Here is a 21,099-nt window from a genome sequence, read left to right on the forward strand (position 1 = left end):
GGATCTGGGGGTGTTACATAACATTTGCAGCCAAAGACATGAAGAAACTTTAGAGTTGGCTTCTTATTCTTGAACAATTGATATGGTGTCATGCACTTTGCTTAATTAACCAAAGAAATATTCTGAGTATAACATGCAGTATTCACAGCTTCAGCCCATAAATATGTTGGTAACTTTGATTTTTCAAGCATTGTCCTTGCAGCTTCAATAAGAGATTTGTTCTTTCTTTCCACTACTCCATTTTGCTGTGGAGTTCTTGCTGCAGAAAACTCATGCATTATCCCATTCTCTTCACAAAATGATCTTATCACAGAATTCTTGAACTCAGTTCCATTGTCACTCTTGATCCTCCTTACTTTAAAATCAGGATGATTGTTGACTTGCCTTATGTAATTGATGATGATTTTACTAGCCTCATCTTTAGACTTTAGGAAATATGTCCAAGAGAACTTTGAGAAATCATCTACAATTACTAGGCAAAATCTTTTACTTAATATGGACAACACATTGACTGGTCCAAACAAATCCATGTGTAGCAATTACAAAGGTTCTTCAATTGTTGAATCAAGTTTCTTTCTGAATGGTGCTTTAATCTGCTTTCTGGCAGGCATCACACAATCCATCCTTGATAAACTCCACTTGGGGGATACCTCTAACCAATTCTTTCTTGACAAGCTCATTCATGGTCTTGAAGTTTAGATGGGACAACTTCTTGTGCCATAGCCAACTTTCATCTTGACTTGCTTTACTGAGAAGGCAAGTGATAAATTCTGCATTTGATGAGTTGAAGTCAGCTAGATACACATTTCCTCTTCTCACTCCAGTGAGAACCACTTTGTTGCTTCTTTTGTTTATCACAACACAGGCTTCTGAGTTGAAGGTTACTGAATTGTCCTTGTCACAAAGCTGGCTGATACTCAACAGATTATGCTTGAGACCATCCACTAGGGAAACCTCCTCAATGATGACATTTTCTTTTGAAAACAAGCCATATCCCACAGTATAACCCTTGCTGTCATCTCCAAAAGTGATTCTTGGGCCAACTCTCTCCTTGAACTCTGTGAGCAGGGTAGAATCTCCCGTCATGTGCCTTGAACAACCACTATCCAGGTACCAAAGATTCTTTCTATTTCTCTGATTACTTGAAGAACTTATTTCTATTTCATCAGAATTGGCCATTAGGGCTAGATTGACATAGCTGACATCTTCATCCAATCCATCTGTTGCCCAGTCATTTTCTTGTGTAATGAAAGCCCTTTCCTTTTGCTTGAGCAACTCAAAATACTTCTGTTTATAATCAATAGGCTCAAACTTCTTTTTGTTGGAATCTGACTTTCTAAATTCACTGGCAAAATGCCCTTCCAAGCCACATTTGAAACACTTGAATTTAGACTTATCCACCTTGTTTCTATTTGGCTTGGCTGCTCCAGAGTTCTTTTTGAACTTGAGCTTGGCAAATCTTCTAGAAAGAAAATCTAGGTGCTCATCAATATCATTCATGTCATCTTGGCTTAAATTGTCTTCATTTTCAGCTACGAGCCCCTTACCCTTGTTCTCACAGACCTTTGAAGTAGACTCAACAGCTTCTACCTTTATCTCTTTCTCCCTCTCTCACTCAGCAACCAGTGCTATGGACCCTCCTTTCTTTCTTCCTTTCTCCATCCTCTCATCTTGCTCTATTTCAAGCTCATAAGTTTTTAGGATACCATACAGTCTCTCCAAGGAAAACTTCTTGTAATCTTGAGAATTTCTCAATGAGACTGTCATTGGTTTCCACTCCTTTGAAAGAGATCTTAGAAACTTGAGGTTAGAGTCTTTTGTTTGATAGACTCTTCCATGCAACTTTAAAGCATTTAGTAGCTTTTGAAATCTGCTAAATATATCAGTGAGAGTCTCACTTTCTTCATAATGGAAGTGCTCATATTGCTGAATTAGCAGCTGTATTTTGTTTTCCTTTACTTGCTCATTACCATCACAAATAATCTGAGTTGTATCCCAAACTTCCTTGTCTGTTTTGCAGTTAATGATATTATCAAACATATCACCATCAACTCCATTGAACTATATATTCATGGTCTTTTTGTCTTTCCTGACTTGCTCAATATCAGGATCTGACCATTCATGCCTTGGTTTAGGAACAGATGGCTCAGTGCCAGTTGCAGCTCTCATAGGTACATGAGGACCTCTCTCTATGCAATCCACATAGGCCTCATCCTGAGAAAGAAGATGTAGGTGCATCTTCACCTTCCAGTGGTGATAGTTGTATTTGTCCATAAAAGGAATTTTAACTCCAACACCCTTCTTGTTCATCTTGATGTTTGATGTGATCTTTAAACTCTTTGTACTTCAAGAGCTTACTCTGATACCAATTGTTATTCCCTAATAATACAACAAGAATTACAGAAGAGGGGGGTTGAATGTAATTCTGGCTCCTTTTGATATTTTTGAAAAATTTCTAACTCAATAATATATATAAGTGTTTGATTTGCAAAGTGCGGAATGAAAGAATTATATAAATCAAAACACAAGTAATAAAAACACAAGTCTTTAAAACTTTATGGTGGATTTGAATGTATCCACCAGATATATATATATATATATATATATATATATATATATATATATATATATCGAGTGAGAACCCTGTGAAGCTTGAAAAGCTCACAGCTGCTTAGAAGTGAACAAACAAACTACAGAGAAATTCTTAACAGTTACAGCTTTTTTCAATTTCTCTTCTAAATGTGTTTGCTTAGTTGGTTGTTCTACTAGCTACACTTGGTTTATATATTACCAAGTTTACATGACAATAAGACAAGATAATAAAACAAAACTTATCTAGTCTAACTCCATGCTATTTCACTATTCTATTCCAGCATCTTTGAATATCTTCAAGATAGCACGGAAATGGTAATGTTTCTTTGTTCTCAATTTCCTGCTAAATAGGCTGCCACATTCCTTTTGTAAACACTCGACGCATGTGACTGTGTTGTCACTGTCAACAAATATTTGAATTAGATCATCCGTCGGGTACATATTTGTCATCCGTCGAGTAGCTTTGTTGATCATCCGTCGGGTAGCTGTTTGTCACTTGACTCCATTTCACTTATGTAGAATTACAAGACATTTCATATTTACAATTAATCAGCCTATTCTGCATATCTACTAGTGGTCAACATGACTTATATGCTCCTACAGAATCTATACAAAGTTGTTTGTAGAAATATGCTATATTACTTATTGTTACATAAGCTACTCACCCGGTGGATATCAATTAGTCATCCGTCAGGACTATATTGAATCATCCGTCGGGACTATAATTGATTATCCATCGGGTGCTACAAAATACACTAAGTGAAATATACTAAGGTGTTTTATTTGGCTTATCATCAAGTACACAACATATTCCTAACATAACCAATGTATACAATGTACTATTCAAGTACTTGATCATGATCCTCTTTACAACCTCATTTTGGGCTTCACCAGACAATTTCTTTCACAACTTACTTACTAAAATGTAACTAATATACAAAGTCACGTCAATCGATGAAGCAACATTACATACATCGAACTTTCGACTACTTTCATATAATATACTTAGTATTTCCCTATTTCACATTAACCATTATTCTATCATTTTCTATGGGATTGGTACCAGACTGCAAGGCTACATTCTAAAATGATTAGAAATTTTATTCCAATAATTTTCTTAGTTCAAACTCAACTGGTTGAACATGTTCAATCCCTTACCTGGATTATATAAGATTTCAACCAAATCCTTTTGTCAAGAACTTTTAAAACAAACTCCCAGTTTTCAAAATAAAATTAAAAATTTCATTCGTCACAAATTCATAAAAAAGCTCCCACTTGTTAAAATATAGGCACACTTGTCTAATACATTCTCGATACAATATTCATGATTTTTACATCAACCTTTCAAAATTCACTTCCAACTTGTGAATTTTCTATCTTTAGTAAAAATCACACAACTCCCACATTTATTCATTTCCACGCATTCAATGATTTTCATTCACGAGTCAGATTCTTATGATCACGTTATTTCTAAAAATAAAATCTTATTTTTTGACACTAACCGATGATTTTGCACTATCTTAAACATGATAGTCTTTTATTCACTTAAATAGAATTCCCGATCATATCTTTATTTTCCAACCATATACCATGGTTCATTTTCAGTATCTAGATTTGATTTATTATTCTTGATCAGAATTAGTAAACACATATCTTAAAAGAATCAATCTTTTACCCACATCACTTTAATAATCATTTTAAATCTATTAACAAGATTTAAAATACAACCAATAAATATTTTTTAATTGTATTAAAACAATTCATTATCCATTTTTCAATATGACGAGTTACACCTGAGTACCACCATCCATTTATATTAATGGTCAAATTACCAATTTTGCATTCAATCACACAAATAAATTTATATTTTACTTACTCTTTATTCTGAGCATTACGAGAAATTTACATCTCGAAATAAATAAATTTTCAATTTCATATAAAAATTGAACCAACCAACCTTTCAAATTTATTAAATTTGAACACAATCATCTTACCAAAAATAACATCAATATACTTGGATAAAATGAATTTTATATAAACAACAAAAAGGTGATACTCTAAGAGAGATACATGTATTTTTGAAAAAAATAATAACCATATAAAACAAGTATAAACTATAAATTTAAGTACATAACATGTCCCAATCCATTAATTTCCTGCATATCAACTCAAATATAATCCTCGTAATTAAACCAACTCTACTGACCACGTAGAACTTAAGAACCAACCAGATATTTCAAGTAGTGTCAGTTAAATTAAAAGTTGACAAAAGCATTTATAATAAAAAATTATAACTCCAAAAATAATTAATGCTTCACAAAAAAATAGCATATGAATCAACCACAAGCAATAAGCTATTGCATAGTTTGTTTGTTTTTTTTTCCCTTAAACAACATAGAACTATTAAAAAACTAATAAAAAACTAACAGGAGTGACTTACCTTATTGAAAATGAAACATAAAGTATGGCTGGTAAAATAGAACAATTGTCACGGAATTATATACATTAACAAAAAAATGATTCACTATTATAACGACTCGTATATTTTTGGATTATTTAAATGTGTAATTATGGAAATTATTAAATAAATAAAATATGTGTTTTGGTTTTGACCATTATTTGTTGTTTGATTATTATCTATACGTGATTCATGATGTATCGGGTTGTCCGTGTAATTAATTATGGAATTGTATTGAATTATTTTCACTTTTAAAAGTGGATTTAATGCAAATTTATTTGCATAAATATTCAGAATATCTCTAAAGTTTTTTTATGATTTTATAATTACAATAATTATTTTTGAGATTTTATAAAATTTGGAAATCAATATTTCATCAGTTATTTAGCCCTGTATGATTTTCTGACTTCATTTATTGGTAAAATCCGTATTTAATTTCAGAATTTTTTAAAAATCATGAAACTTATATTTATTTAAGTTTGGAATATTTCAAGAATTTTAAAATCATTTTGGAAATTTTTGGGATTAATTTCACCTGCGCGTCGATTCGTTTAATTGATAAAACGAATGTGTTGTGAGCTATGCGGTACTAAGACTGGCCATCTTCTGTACTTGCATGGTTGCTCTCAGTCATACCTACATCTTCTTCACCGTTTCTTCTTATTCAATTCCCTTGAGCCGACAATTTCATTGGATATTCAATGGTAAAGAATTTCTGCGATTAGATGGTCCTCGTTATTGAAAGCAAGTAAGAGCGACTGTCGAGAAGAACGAGAGTCCTATATCAGGATATCATTTAAGAATAATGGTAACCACGAGAGTTCGGAATCTAAGGATGGAGTTATAGCTTTGGGAAAAGTAAATCAATGGTTGATGAATCACTTGTGGGTGATAAGAAATCATCATTAGAGGAATGATTGGTTGAAATTTGGACTTTTGTGCCTAGAAGAGCCCAACGTTTCTTAAATTGACTTGATCTATCAGTTTGTTCAATGTAATTGGTGGTTGATATAGCCATCCAAGTCTTGTAGTATATTAAAGTGGGTGCGGTAATTGAGTAGTGACGGGGAGTTAGTCAGTTGTTGTTATATTGAGGAGTCGTGCAATGGTATTTAGTTTCTTTGTATTTTAGTCTTCCTGAACTATTGTTGATTCTGCTAATGCCATTATTGTTGTGATTGCTAGTGCTGTTAATCTAGATTTCTTTTATAAGTGGACCCCGATATTAAGGACTTGGGTACTGTGATTGGGAAGCATTTTCCTGATATAAGTGCACCATTTAAACGGTGATACCTTCTGTAAAACATTTTGTTATGTTTTGAATAAACTCATTTATATATTTCAGGAAGATGCCACCAAAGCAAGCTACCCAGTCTAAAGAAAATAGTAGTAGTTTTGCGAAAGGTCCAGCTATAAATGAAATTCTAGACTTGTTGCGCCAGCAACAGCAACAACAGTTGCAGCTAATCCAACAGGTTCAGCAACAGCAACTACTATTGCAGCAGCAATAGCAAGGAGTGAACTAAAGTGCTAGTTTCAAATCTTTTCAGAATGTTAACCCTCCTGAGTTTAGAGGTGAACCTAATCCAGTAGCTGCTGGAGCATGGTTAAAAGAGATGGACAAAGCTTTCAATCTTGTTCAAGTAAGTGAGAATCTGAAGACCGATTATGCAAGTTACTTTTTAAAGAATGAAGCAAATTACTGGTGGGAGTCAACCAGAATGTTAGAAGGAGAATGCCCGATTTCATGGGCTAGGTTCACTGAGTTATTTTTGGAAAAATATTTCCCAGATTGGGTACGAAATCAAATGGAGATTGAGTTCCTAGAACTGAAGCAAAATGATAGAAGTGTAGCTGAGTATGAGGCTAAGTTCACAAAGTTGGCTAGGTTTGTACAAGACTATGTGCACTCTGAAGCTCAGAAGGCAAGAAGATTTCAACAAGGATTGAAGCCTAAAATTCGTAGTGGAGTGGTGGCATTGCAACTCAAGACGTATCCTTCGTAGTTCAGGCCGCCTTAGTAATTGAATTTGATCAGAAGTTAGCTGCTAGAGAAAGAGAAGATAAAAAGCGAAAGATAGATGATATGGAAGAAGTAACAGGTCCAGAAGGATCCAGCCAGAAGTCTCAGAAAAAGGGTGAAAGGAGTAAGAGCAAAGAATTTAGAGGGAAAAGTATTCCTTTAAACAAGATTAGTAACACCTCAGCCAGCTCTAACCAAGCCAAATTAGTTAAGTCGCCTATATCAGAATGTGAGCAATGCGGTAAGAGGCACTGTGGAAAGTGTAAGGAAAATACTGAATGTTTTAGGTGTAGTTAGAAGGGACCTTATGTGTCAGAATGTAGGGTAGAAAATCCAGGATTCTTCTATTATACTGTGGCAAGGTGGGGCATGTTGCCAAGAATTATAGAAGTACTTCCCGAGATAGTATGGGAGGTAGTATATCAAAAGGTTTGGCGTCCAGTACAGCCAAGGCTAAGACTTGCAATGTGATTAAGAGTTCAGCTGCTCAAGACCCTGATAAGGAACCAGGGCAATGATTGTCTACTGGAAGAAGCAAATAATAACATCTACGGAAGCTAATATTAGGATAAGTATTTAAGGCATATGTAACACCCCCAGATCCGGGGTCGGGGATCCGGGTTGTCACGAGTTCCATTTCCCTTATTAACACCCAATCTTAATAATTTCTCAACTACTCTGCACTGTGACCCCACAATAAACACACACACCACACGTTATACTCTCAGAGATGAACATCCAAAAATAATCACAAGTCATTTTATTCCACAATTATATGTCAATACACCTTAAAAAGGTTCTGAATAAATTTACATTTCATTGCCATTATTACAATTCATAAATATACATAAATCTGGTACATCAAAAGTTGAAGCCTAGTCTATTGGTAGTTCCCTACCTCAGCTACAGTGACTTCAATGCCTATAGGAAGCTGCGAAACGCTTCCTATCCGATCGCGAATTGGGAGCTTGGTCCTGTTCATCTTATCTATCTGATGTTGTGTGATGAAAGAAGAAAGCAAGGGTGAGCAGCAAGCCCACCAAAATAATATGTATAATGATTAATAGTATATGAGTCTACTCATAATACTCATGAAAATCTTGGTCAAAAGAAATGAACCAAGTTTGATATCTTAATGCGATGAAGTCGCAAAATATTCAGTATATATACATATATACTTTTCAAAGTAATGGAAGTCCTCTTCCATGCATAATATACACAAAGTCCCATTGTATAACTGTATAAAAATATCGTTGCAAGGTGATCTCATATATCTAACCTTGTCTCAACGTTTTTCTGAAAATCTTTGTCATTCATAAGACAATTATTAATTAGATATAAGTTTAAAAGATGAAGTTACCAGATACTTCACTACACTTATATCATTCCCAAATACTACTTGAACTACCACCGTTCAAGTTATAATCAATTTCAAAAGTTCATCCCACTGATGAGACCACAAGATAAGACTTGAATAGATTCAATCTTTGAAATATTATTGAATGAAAAAGTTATGAGATACTTTATTTAGCCCCGATATATATATATATCCACATATATATATCCCTTTAAACATTTCCTGGAACCTCTATTATGCAAAGTATGAACAGAGTTTGAAACATCCAATGAATTTTGGAAAGGAAAAGAATTTTGGCATAAACCCGATATCTCGCTGATCAGGCAAAGATACCAATAAGTAACCTTTTCTACTGTAGATGGATGAATTCCTCACCGGTCATCACCCTGGCCGCATTAGGACCTCGCGCTAGACCGTACCCCGGCCCCTCACGCGTTGATGGACTGCCACCCAGCCACTTACACAATAATAGACCGTACCCCGGCCTGTCGCTTATGCCGACTCAATGAGATGGGCTTACTTCCCGAACGTTGGGCAAGTAATCAATTCATTTACCAAATCTGCAACCTCGTTGCGAATATAAAATACACCACAGAGCCGGATTCCACAGGTTTTGAGCGAGTATTTAAATCCCCTTTAAAAAGGAAGATCTTAAATATAAAAAAATGAGTTTTGGGATCCGCTCTGACTTTTAAAAATCATTTTGAAGACTCGAAAACACTTTAAAGAGTGTTTGGAGTAAGGCTGATTTAATGAAGTAAATCAGTCCCCAGAATATTTAGAAAATGACTGAATATTATTATTTAAATAATATTCCCATAAAGAATAATCTTTATAAAAATAATTGAAGTAGAAGTATTAAAACTTATACTTGAAATAAACATTAAATAACCAAAGATATACTTATATGAAAGTATTATCTTTATTTGAATAATCGAAAATAAGTTTGATTATTAACACCTTACTCTTTAATAAAATAAAGAATATATTACAGCACATTATCGGAGTCATAGATCCTCAAATGAATATTCAAATAATATTCATAATAATATAAAAGAGTCATAAGTCCTCGAATGAATATTCAAATAATATTCAGATAAATAATTAAAAGGAGTCATAAGCCCTCGAATAATATTCGAAATAATATTCAATAATAAAATAAAGTTTCAAGTTATCGAATAAACCTTATTCGATTAATAGTTTGGAAAACTATAACCATATATATATAAATATATAAATATATATATATATATATATATATATCCATATCCATATATATAAAATCTACTCGGGATCCTCGACTCCCGGTTTTTTTTTGAAAATATTTTCACCTTTGAGTCCCTATACTAAGGGTATATGCAAGATACCGCTATCCTCTAGCATAGGTATTATCAAATGAACCAACAGATATGTATTTCAAGAATATGAAACAGGCATGCATATATACCATATCACATGCTACAATATATCGCAAAAATTTGCTAAATAACCAATAGGCATTTATCGCAAGATCATGCATATACAAATGTATACATCACAACAACAGTGTATCAGATAGAATACTTGCCTGAGCGACTGGGGGTTACGAATGGCTCGGGACGAGTCTGGTAACCTATAAGCAACAAGTAAGTTGGAATTAAACCAAAGTCACTTGTAAATCTATACTTTAACTAACTTAGACTCTAACGCTTGTTTTGCTCTCACTGATTCGCTTAAGTCACTCGGGTACCCTCGGCTCCACCATTTTTAATAATTTAACCTTTACGAGTTTTAAAGCGATTCCTTCGCGAGTGACTTACCAACTGCCTAAAACACTTACCATAAATGTTTCATGCATTAATTAACCCTTTTTGGTCTTTAACCTACATTTCAAAGTAAGGCGAGGGGAAAAGTTTCGTTCGCGAAACGCCGTTACTTGAAACGGTCGTTTCTCCTAAACCGTGCATCGGAATCGAACGAACTACATATCAAAATGAAGCTCGTAACATGAGCTATCTAAACATGACAATGGTCAAAACCTAGCAGTGAGTTCAAGGGTTCTGATGTTAAGAACAAAAACAGTCTACGGTAAATCGGACATTACGACGGCTATGTTTACGCGATTTCCCAAATTTAAACCAACTCAAAACAACCACAATCCAACCCCAATTCACAACCCAATCCAAACTCCATCCATACTTTATCATAACAGCCCCAACAACTCAACATTAACAATTTATACTATTCTTTATTATGAATTTAAACTACACTTAAGTTCATTAATCAACAACCAAGATTTACAACTCCAAAAACAACCCAAAACCAACTAATCTCTACATACACAACCATCAAGCCTCTCATGAACTATATTACTCATATTATGCTCTTAACATTCAATAACAAATCTTGGTTAAGAGATTATACCTTCCTTGAAGCTTTTAATCCATGAAAGATCCTTGGAATGTCCATGGAAGCCTTAATATATGCTTAAGCTACCTTGACCTTGCAAATAAAATCAAGAATCACAAATTTGTTCTTGAAAGTTACTATTCACCCTAAACTAAAATGATTTGTTTGAGATAGAAAACCTTTGATTCAAGCACTCAAACTACTTGCTCTTCTTAGTTATGAAATATAGGATCCAAAGAAACAAACCTTATAATTTTCCATGGAGTATAGCTTGTGTTTTGAATTTCTAATTCACCATTTTGGTGAAAAATTCGAAATGAAGAAGATGAAAAGGGGGGGGAGAGAAGCTTGCTTTGTTTTCTTGATCTTTGTGCATAAAAAGCTTGGTTGATATCCTTTTGTTTTGTTAATTACCTTTTAACCATGGTAAAATTTGTGTGGCTTGAAATCAACCAACAATACCTTCCCTTTGGTCATGCTTATGTCATCCTCCTATGTCATCTTCCCACACTTGTCATCTTCTTGTTGGTGTGGTGACATCATCATCACTAACCTCTTTGATTAGCTCTTAATTACTTGGCTAATGACCGATGATCTGTTATACGGTTCACTTAACTTTCGTTCTCGTTTATCGTTTGAGGGATCATACCCGGGATCTTATTACTTGGGTTCCCTTAACCTTTCTCAATACATTATATTCCTTTTATGATCCTCTCTTATAATCCTTGAATTTAAATCCTTTTAATCATGTTACCTTATACTCAATTCTTTCCGTATCTAGTGGATTTTCGGGAAAAATCAAAGTGTTCGGAATTGGATTCTGACGATCTTTACATACACTTATATACCATATAGAGTACTAATAAAATCTCAGAATATCCATAACAGAACCCCTACATAGTGTGGCATGAAAAGTTTTCTCATTCAGAAAAAACACTATTCATAAGGGTTTCAAAAATTTCCAAAAATTGGGGTTATTACAGTCTCCCCTCCTTAAAAGGATTCCGTCCCGGAATCAGATAGAAAATGAACAGGGATACTCTCTTAGCATTGCACTTTCTAACTCTCAAGTAAATTTTCCCATATTGTGGTCCTACCACCAAACTCTGCCTAGTTTGATAACCCTTCTCCAAAGCACTTGTTCCCTTTTCACTCTATAACCCTTCCTGGTTGCTCCATATATGTTACGTCGGGTTACATATCTATGCGCTCATATGCCTCTATTTGTCTGGCATCCGAATTACACTTCCATAACATTGATACGTGGAATACGTTATGAACTTGTTGCAGGTTCGGGGGTAAGGCTAGCTCATATGCTAACCTCCCAAACGTCTTAATATATCCGAGGGTCCAACAAATTGTAGACTTAGCTTTCCTTTCTTTCCGAGCCTCATCAATCCTTTCCAAGGGATACCTATAACATTACTAGGTCCCCTATTTCGTACTCTTTATCCTTTCGTGTCAAATCAACATACTTCTTATGTCCATCTTGGGCTACTACCAGCCGTCCTCTGATTAGATCTATCATATCCTTGGTCCTTTAGACCACTGCTGGTCCGAGCATCTTGCGCTCTACAACTTCATCCTAACATAAGGGAGATCGATATTGTCTTCCCTCAAGGATCTCATAAGGCGATATCTCAATACTGACATATGATCTATTGTCATAAGAAAACTCAATCCGCGTTATGTGATCATTCAAATTTCTTTCAAGTCTATTGCACAGACTCTCATTATAGCTTCTAGATTTATAGCTTTTGCTTCTTAATACCCATTCTTTTCCAGTTCGTAATCGCTACTACCTTCCGTTCCTAATATTATACTGGTTATACTTTTGCTCGCTAGCGTTCTATAACCCTTTATTAACCACGTCAACCTTAGTATCACGAATGTGTTTCCATTCCGAATACTACCACAACTTTACTACTCCTTTTTCAGCTGCTTCTATCTTTGGAAGCTTGATCAATCATATAGAAGTAAAGGAATTTGTTGAGAGATCACTATGATCATGAACACTTGTTATATCGCATAGTTAGTACAGAAGGTGGCCAGCCTTTAGTACTTGACAAGCAATTAAACAATAGATGGTATCCTACTAGGCTTCTATCACACAGATAGATAGTCATTCGGCAATACCTCCCCTTCTGGAAGGGTTGTTCTTCTCAGCTTACATGAAATGAAAAGAAGAGAAAAGAACGAATTGAAGAGAATTGTATATTCATAAAAAAAAAATTTATTGCCATAAAATATCTGGCTTGGAATCTACCTCTGAACTATAGAGGTTTGTCATAGGAGAACAAAACATATATGTATTTATATCAACATCAAGTATTATAGCATCGCATTTCACGTGCCTAAATATTTTCGCTATCCCGTCCATCATTCTATGGACCCATGCTCTTCCTCGAGCTTATACACAATCACCTTTGAAACTCCCTCGACATCGAAAATCGAATCTGGGATCTCATTCTAGACATCATCGTTACTAGAATTCTATGCTTGCACCGCAACCTTCCTCGTATAATAATACGACTCTCTATTGATAAGAAAGAATAATTATTCACTAGGTAGATACTTTACTTAATTAGTCTATCAATGATAACTTATACACTACCACGACCCGATTAGTGGTACTCAATCTCAACACCCATTCCAATACAACTCTCACGGTTGTAATCAGCTCATTACTCGCAGAATCATTGCTGCCTTACTATGGTCCACCACTGACCTACTGTAGTCATTCATTTTCCATGAAGTCTTAATAGCTAACCATACGGAGTCCATACATCTCGTATCTAATTCTCCTAAGGAGTTAACATAACCACCAATCACAATTCATGAAGAACACTCCAAACTCTGACGTACTTTCATGACATGAAGTAGATAAAATTGCAGAAGAGTTTCAATCAAAGCAACGATAGCAGGTTAATACCATTCTTAATCATATGCCTTAAATAGAAGACTTAACTCAAAGGTTCGTCTAGTCCTTTTTGAAACATGGTCCTGGCTTATCTCAAGATAGGACCTCCTAAGATAGATAGCCCGCTCGTGGCGATTACACGAATTAAACCTTTACCAACTACTATTACGGTTGGGTATTGCACAGTCATCAAAAGGAATGTCAATCTTCCAAACCATAATTCAACCTTCACATTTTTAACCATCATCACTGTATTCTTTTGGCACACGCGCCTATAATTATCCTCTTACCTTTAAAGTGTCGGCCACCTCTTTGGCCTTTCCTGATATTAAAATTTCCTTATAGTCAATGTCATTTTAACCACCTCCAAATAAATTTTCTACCTTATTTCAATCACTGCTTTTATGAAGATGTATTCCTTAAAATCTGATGAGTAAAAAAAATATCACCATTTTTCCATAAGTTATTGCTTCAGTCTTTAGAGGTTAATCACTGTCACGACTGACTCTCAATCATACTTAGAACATCTTTTATCTTAAGTCCTAATTGCCCTGAATAATTTCGACCTTTACTGGTTCGATCCATACTTTCTCGTGGTTTAACACGTGCCCCACTTGGCATCATTATAATTATGTCATATTTCCTTTATCAACATTTTTATTCTTGAGAATTTCGAATATTTCCTTTCTCCTTGTAAAACCTCTAAGGTTATCCTTCAATCGTTCCTCCTGTATTCCCTATATACAGGGCATATCAAAATACCATTTACTAATACTAGAATCATTGTCTATATACTTCTGAAAAATTTCTCCACTGATCCTTAAAGGTTATTATTACCTTAATCCTTTCCAATTCATACTGTCAAAACTCATACTATCCCTATTAAGGGTGAAATGCCAACCTTTATGCATTCCCCTAGGATTCGTTTTAAGTTACCAATGTTCTATCCTTAATTCCACCTCTAAAAAGGTACAAGCATCCTTCCATGGATAAATAAAGTCATATATCCCTGATAAGGGTATCTTGTTCAATCATTTCCACCTCGATAGTCTATACCTAACTTCATAATAGCATCCTTATTCAAATTGAGGTCAATCCATATGGCCTCCAAAAGATAACAATGGTCATCCGCTTTTCTTTCCTGATTTGGTAATGATAACATGGATGTTCTGGAAGATATTGGTCATGTTCAACATGAACTTCTTCTTAATAATTCCTTATTTACTTTTGTTGTTTATCTCAACAGTCACCTCAATATTGGGATATCTTTCATACCTGGCATCTCCCTTTCTGGGTATCATGCCACCGGTCTTACATTTCTCATTCTTGAAGGTCACTTCCTTCATCCTATTTTCCTAGTTTCTTACTTCCTTGTCTCCTCAGTCTATCCGCGTCTCATTGTTTATCCTTCGAACTATCTCAATGTTTCCTCGAATCCTCCCAACTTAAAGGGGATAAAATATATGCATCTCTTATGCCTTCAACCATCAATTTTAACTCATGGTGAATCACCCTCATCCTGACGATTACATACTCTTCTATTTCTATTTCTACGAGTCTTTAGGGTTTCCTCATGCCCAACTCCCTTATCATTCCTCAAACTCTCTTGCCTTTATATTCCTTTCTCTTATCGTTATTTCATGAACCAACACAACATAAGCATTGATTTCAAACATCCCGTCATTCTGGATTCGTATCCTCAGAATGAATCTTGACAACTTTTACAACTTAAATTCACCATTCATCATACTCGTATGCCTTTGTTCTGGCTCTAAAGCTTTTACACTCTCTCTATAACCTTGGGAATTACTTTCCCAAAAACAATTGGCTGAACTTTAATCAGTTTATCATAACCTCTGGCTCCGTGCCTTTCTTGGTCTTTCACCAGCGGGTGGCCTCTCTCTTAGGAGGGTAAGTGACAAAAACAGTCCTTTGTGGTTCGTCAATCATTTAGAATCTCAAATGATTCCTATATTTCCTTTAGCCGGGCTCTTGCCTCGACTAGGTCAACTTGTTCCTTGGAACTCTGAGAGCTTAACGCTTTAAAGGTCATGAAAGAATTTCCTGCCGCATTGTCCCCTCAGGGTGGTGGTTGGGGATAATAGTCTAAGTTCTCTTTAGACAGGTCCATGAATTGCCGTATTGGAGTACCGTCTCGGGTCTCCTTTCCTTACTCGACTTTCCGTTTCCTTAGTATGGAATGTTTCATCCTTCTCCCATACTTGGGGTTATCTTGTACGTTAAAATCCTCATTTTCCACTTCATTATGTTATGGGTTCCTTCTATCTTGATGGCGTCCTCCCTGACTATCACATTCAGGGTTTGCTCTAACTCTTATTCCTCAAACTAGCTTTCATCTAAGATTTCATGTTTAAGCTCCTAAACATTTGGAACCCAAATTCTATAGGAATACCTCATTATTCCCTTATCATCTCTCTCGGTATTAATCTCATATCTATTTGTTGGCTCTCTGCCTTCATTCATCACTTTTTCTGGCACAATATGTTCCTTTCCAATAATTCGGGCTGTATTGCAATCTCAAACAACTTTTCGGTACCGGCTCCGGTTACCTTCATATCTATTTCCATTTTTTTTTTCAAAATCTCTTATCAACCCTCCCAAAGTCATTATCATCTTGAGTCTCTCCTTTTTACTAAGGGCATCAGCCACCACATTGGCTTTCCCCGAATGATACAGAATCTCCCAATCATAATTCTTGATTAGCTCTAACCACCTCCTCGGGCGTATGTTGAGCTCTCTCTACGGGAAAATGTACTAGAGTACTTATGGCTTAGGTAAATCTCGCACTTCTCTCCATACAAGTAGTGCCTCCAATCTTTAGGGCAAAACTATTGCCACGAGCCCAAGCTCATGGGTGGGGATATCGAATTTTAAATTCCCTTAATTGTCTTGACGCATACGCGATTATCTTGCTGTGCTATATAAGAAGCACCCTAATTCCTTATGCGAAGTATCACTTACAAATCACAAAATCTCCTTTTTCCCTCCGGTAACGCCAACATAGGGGCCGTCACCAACCTTTGCTTCAGTTCTTAAAAGCTGCTCTCGCATTTCTCTGCCTATTCGAACTTCTCAGTCTTATGAGTAAGCCGCGTTAAAGGGGCTACTATCTTTACAAACTTGAACGAACCTCTGGTAGTGACCGACCAATCCTACCTCTGGTAGTCGACCTAACCATGGTCATCAATTCATCAGTGGTCCTTTATTCATTCTTGTCAGGATCCTCCATGGGATCCTTCTCAGCAACTATCCCTTCTAGGACAACATCCTCAACCGTTACATTCTCAATATCAACATCATCCGGTCCTGCATTAGGACACTCTATCGGATCCACAATCCGATCTCCAATTAGTAATAAACATCATCGCGTTGTTGCTCCTCAACCTCAGGGTTCGGAGTCCCGCTACCATCTACGATAACGAACTACGCTTCTATCACGATATTTATAAGGGTTCCCATAAGGGTTTTAACTGTCAGTGCTACGTTAGGTAGCCCGACTATGAACTTGGCAAGAGTTCTTATTATCTTAGTTACCTTATTATCTTAACGTCCCATCATCTCTGAGGTTTATAACGCTTAGCTCTGATACCATTTCTGTAACACCCCCAGATCCGGGGTCGGGGATCCGGGTTGTCACGAGTTCCATTTCCCTTATTAACACCCAATCTTAATAATTTCTCAACTACTCTGCACTGTGACCCCACAATAAACACACACACCACACGTTATAGTCTCAGAGATGAACATCCAAAAATAATCACAAGTCGTTTTATTCCACAATTATATGTCAATACACCTTAAAAAGGTTCTGAATAAATTTACATTTCATTGCCATTATTACAATTCATAAATATACATAAATCTGGTACATCAAAAGTTGAAGCCTAGTCTATTGGTAGTTCCCTACCTCAGCTACAGTGACTTCAATGCCTATAGGAAGCTGCGAAACGCTTCCTATCCGATCGCGAATTGGGAGCTTGGTCCTGTTCATCTTATCTATCTGATGTTGTGTGATGAAAGAAGAAAGCAAGGGTGAGCAGCAAGCCCACCAAAATAATATGTATAATGATTAATAGTATATGAGTCTACTCATAATACTCATGAAAATCTTGGTCAAAAGAAATGAACCAAGTTTGATATCTTAATGCGATGAAGTCGCAAAATATTCAGTATATACATATATACTTTTCAAAGTAATGGAAGTCCTCTTCCATGCATAATATACACAAAGTCCCATTGTATAACTGTATAAAAATATCGTTGCAAGGTGATCTCATATATCTAACCTTTTCTCAACGTTTTTCTGAAAATCTTTGTCATTCATAAGACAATTATTAATTAGATATAAGTTTAAAAGATGAAGTTACCAAATACTTCACTACACTTATATCATTCCCAAATACTACTTGAACTACCACCGTTCAAGTTATAATCAATTTCAAAAGTTCATCCCACTGATGAGACCACAAGATAAGACTTGAATAGATTCAATCTTTGAAATATTATTGAATGAAAAAGTTATGAGATACTTTATTTAGCCCCGATATATATATATATCCACATATATATCCCTTTAAACATTTCCTGGAACCTCTATTATGCAAAGTATGAACAGAGTTTGAAACATCCAATGAATTTTGGAAAGGAAAAGAATTTTGGCATAAACCCGATATCTCACTGATCAGGCAAAGATACCAATAAGTAACCTTTTCTACTGTAGATGGATGAATTCCTCACCGGTCATCACCCTGGCCGCATTAGGACCTCGCGCTAGACCGTACCCCGGCCCCTCACGCGTTGATGGACTGCCACCCAGCCACTTACACAATAATAGACCGTACCCCGGCCTGTCGCTTATGCCGACTCAATGAGATGGGCTTACTTCCCGAACGTTGGGCAAGTAATCAATTCATTTACCAAATCTGCAACCTCGTTGCGAATATAAAATACACCACAGAGCCGGATTCCACAGGTTTTGAGCGAGTATTTAAATCCCCTTTAAAAAGGAAGATCTTAAATATAAAAAAATGAGTTTTGGGATCCGCTCTGACTTTTAAAAATCATTTTGAAGACTCGAAAACACTTTAAAGAGTGTTTGGAGTAAGGCTGATTTAATGAAGTAAATCAGTCCCCAGAATATTTAGAAAATGACTGAATATTATTATTTAAATAATATTCCCATAAAGAATAATCTTTATAAAAATAATTGAAGTAGAAGTATTAAAACTTATACTTGAAATAAACATTAAATAACCAAAGATATACTTATATGAAAGTATTATCTTTATTTGAATAATCGAAAATAAGTTTGATTATTAACACCTTACTCTTTAATAAAATAAAGAATATATTACAGCACATTATCGGAGTCATAGATCCTCAAATGAATATTCAAATAATATTCATAATAATATAAAAGAGTCATAAGTCCTCGAATGAATATTCAAATAATATTCAGATAAATAATTAAAAGGAGTCATAAGCCCTCGAATAATATTCGAAATAATATTCAATAATAAAATAAAGTTTCAAGTTATCGAATAAACCTTATTCGATTAATAGTTTGGAAAACTATAACCATATATATATAAATATATAAATATATATATATATATATATCCATATCCATATATATAAAATCTACTCGGGATCCTCGACTCCCGGTTTTTTTTTGAAAATATTTTCACCTTTGAGTCCCTATACTAAGGGTATATGCAAGATACCGCTATCCTCTAGCATAGGTATTATCAAATGAACCAACAGATATGTATTTCAAGAATATGAAACAGACATGCATATATACCATATCACATGCTACAATATATCGCAAAAATTTGCTAAATAACCAATAGGCATTTATCGCAAGATCATGCATATACAAATGTATACATCACAACAACAATGTATCAGATAGAATACTTGCCTGAGCGACTGGGGGTTACGAATGGCTCGGGACGAGTCTGGTAACCTATAAGCAACAAGTAAGTTGGAATTAAACCAAAGTCACTTGTAAATCTATACTTTAACTAACTTAGACTCTAACGCTTGTTTTGCTCTCACTGATTCGCTTAAGTCACTCGGGTACCCTCGGCTCCACCATTTTTAATAATTTAACCTTTACGAGTTTTAAAGCGATTCCTTCGCGAGTGACTTACCAACTGCCTAAAACACTTACCATAAATGTTTCATGCATTAATTAACCCTTTTTGGTCTTTAACCTACATTTCAAAGTAAGGCGAGGGGAAAAGTTTCGTTCGCGAAACGCCGTTACTTGAAACGGTCGTTTCTCCTAAACCGTGCATCGGAATCGAACGAACTACATATCAAAACGAAGCTCGTAACATGAGCTATCTAAACATGACAATGGTCAAAACCTAGCAGTGAGTTCAAGGGTTCGGATGTTAAGAACAAAAACAGTCTACGGTAAATCGGACATTACGACGGCTATGTTTACGCGATTTCCCAAATTTAAACCAACTCAAAACAACCACAATCCAACCCCAATTCACAACCCAATCCAAACTCCATCCATACTTTATCATAACAGCCCCAACAACTCAACATTAACAATTTATACTATTCTTTATCATGAATTTAAACTACACTTAAGTTCATTAATCAACAACCAAGATTTACAACTCCAAAAACAACCCAAAACCAACTAATCTCTACATACACAACCATCAAGCCTCTCATGAACTATATTACTCATATTATGCTCTTAACATTCAATAACAAATCTTGGTTAAGAGATTATACCTTCCTTGAAGCTTTTAATCCATGAAAGATCCTTGGAATGTCCATGGAAGCCTTAATATATGCTTAAGCTACCTTGACCTTGCAAATAAAATCAAGAATCACAAATTTGTTCTTGAAAGCTACTATTCACCCTAAACTAAAATGATTTGTTTGAGATAGAAAACCTTTGATTCAAGCACTCAAACTACTTGCTCTTCTTAGTTATGAAATATAGGATCCAAAGAAACAAACCTTATAATTTATCATGGAGTATAGCTTGTGTTTTGAATTTCTAATTCACCATTTTGGTGAAAAATTCGAAATGAAGAAGATGAAAAGGGGGGGGGGAGAGAAGCTTGCTTTGTTTTCTTGATCTTTGTGCATAAAAAGCTTGGTTGATATCCTTTTGTTTTGTTAATTACCTTTTAACCATGGTAAAATTTGTGTGGCTTGAAATCAACCAACAATACCTTCCCTTTGGTCATGCTTATGTCATCCTCCTATGTCATCTTCCCACACTTGTCATCTTCTTGTTGGTGTGGTGACATCATCATCACTAACCTCTTTGATTAGCTCTTAATTACTTGGCTAATGACCGCTGA

This window comes from Apium graveolens, chromosome 7 (genome assembly GCF_009905375.1).
Source record: "Apium graveolens cultivar Ventura chromosome 7, ASM990537v1, whole genome shotgun sequence".
In the NCBI taxonomy this organism is placed as follows: domain Eukaryota; kingdom Viridiplantae; phylum Streptophyta; class Magnoliopsida; order Apiales; family Apiaceae; genus Apium; species Apium graveolens.